A 2,277-nucleotide genomic window follows, 5' to 3' on the forward strand; every position below is an offset into this window, starting at 1 on the left:
ATTTCCAATTAGGAAATGCTACATTGATCTCGTATTATGATACATTGAAACGTTGTTGTAATAGGATTTTTCTAACTCTTCTAGAATGATACTCATGAAAAAAAAATATGTATAGTTGCGAGAAGTGAAGGATGTTTCATGTAAGGAAGAAAAAAAAAATGGTAAATAACTAATTACTTAATTCATAAGTTTATTTATATTTTTTTTCATTTATTATATATCATAAAACTACATTTATTTTCTTTCTTATTTGATGATTTTTTAATTATTTGTATGTGAATATAATTATTACAATATTTAAATTATTTATTTTATTATATTAATTAATTTAAACAATTATTTGTGCTAAGTTGCTTGTCATAATTATACTTCTTAAAATGTTTAAAAGAAATGTGAAAGAGATCATTATGATCTTTTGACATTTGTAAATCACAATTCTCACCTAACTTAATTTTTACATTATATATAGTTTGTCATAGAATTCTACTCTAACATATTCTCAAAAATAATATTTCATTGTTTGGAATATTTAACTCGGTATTCATCCTATCTTAAAAGCATGAATGCTTCAAAATTCTCAACACTTGTTTTGTTTCTCATCATTTTATTGTGTTCAGTACTCAATTCGCATTCAACCTCTGGTTTGGATAACCATGTAAAACTCAAAAGGAATTTGGTAAAGGTTTTTTTAACTTTCAAGACACATATCAACAAAATGTCTCATACTTTTGGCGACCACGATCCTCCTAGTGGTCCTAATCTTGGTCATAATATTAGTCCTCCTACTCTTCCCAATCTCCATAATTGATATCATTTGTATACATGATTACATGAATTTCAATAAAAAATAAGAATTATTACTCATTAAAAATGTTTTTTTTTTCGTGTGTATGTTTTGCTATCTTATATGCCACCTTCCATTATTCACACCAAGTATATTTTTCTAACTTCAACTTCAAATTAATAAACATAAGTTTATAATCCAATTAAGAAGCTATTTAAATAAAATAATAGTGTTATATATATAATTGAAAATTATGCTTATAACAATAAATATTCATGATGTTTATCTTGTTTTATACGTAAAAAGATTTAACGTATGAAAAAACAATGTAATTAGATTTTCTTTTAATCTTAAGGTTTATTAATTAAAATTAATTGAGTATTAGCAATTTATATCAAATTATTAAAAGAAAGGACATTGTTTGAAAAAAAAGATTGTTTATTACTTCTATTAAATTATCAGTTATTTGGATAAAGTCGTCAAATACTATGTAAAACAATCTATCTATAAAAAATACAATATAAATGTACACCATATTACTAATATTCTAAAAAAAATTAATTCAAAATAACAAATCTTCATTCTTATCCAAACATTTATTTTATATTTTAATTATTGTTATATATATACAACTCACACCTCAATAAAATATGCAATAATAAATTATTAAAAACAAATTTTTACTTTTTTCTTAAAAAAATATATATATTAATTACTGTTATAATAGACATTTATAAACGTCGGTTCCTATAAATGACTTAGAAGTCTAGATCTCTCATAATGGATATCTAAATAGTTGTTTCATTTACAAAGAAATTCTCTTTCATTTTTTACATCTGATATTTAAGAGTCAAACGTTTAAAGAATGACGTTAAAACCCTTTCCTACACTAATAATACACTTTTCTTTCCTGAAAGTTATTTTCAATTTAACTGTGATTTCCTTGGTTGATTCTAAAACTTAGGATATTGGATATTTAAAACGAGCAACGTGGAAGACAGGGAGCCAGTTGATGTCACTAAAATCATTTTGAAAACGGTATAGGGAGATTGATGACTTTCTTTAATAAATGTTCCTTGAAGAGAGTTAAACCCACTTCTTATCTCTTTTTCGAACTTATCAAACCACTCTCAAGCAATTTTTTCAGAACCTCCATAATTTTCTTTTTCATTTTATTCTTTTTAAATTTTATAATTCGAAAACTATTTTTGAAGAACAATATGACTTTCAAATTATTCATTTTAAAAGAAAAAAAAATTGAATTAGATAGTTCCCGGAAGTTAAAAAAAAAAGGCTAGGTTCCGATTTTCTGCTATTTTAAAGTGTCTGCATACTTTAGGAGATGAAAAAAGTGGGTAGAAGATATAAGGATTTCGGTATAAAGAATTTTACTTTTATTCCAAAAATATTTTTTTATATACGAAACTAATATTTGTAAATTATCAAATCTAAGTTTATTATTATTTTTTGTTAAGAAATGCTAATTTCAGTTA

Source organism: Vigna radiata, chromosome 7 (genome assembly GCF_000741045.1).
Source record: "Vigna radiata var. radiata cultivar VC1973A chromosome 7, Vradiata_ver6, whole genome shotgun sequence".
NCBI lineage: Eukaryota > Viridiplantae > Streptophyta > Magnoliopsida > Fabales > Fabaceae > Vigna > Vigna radiata.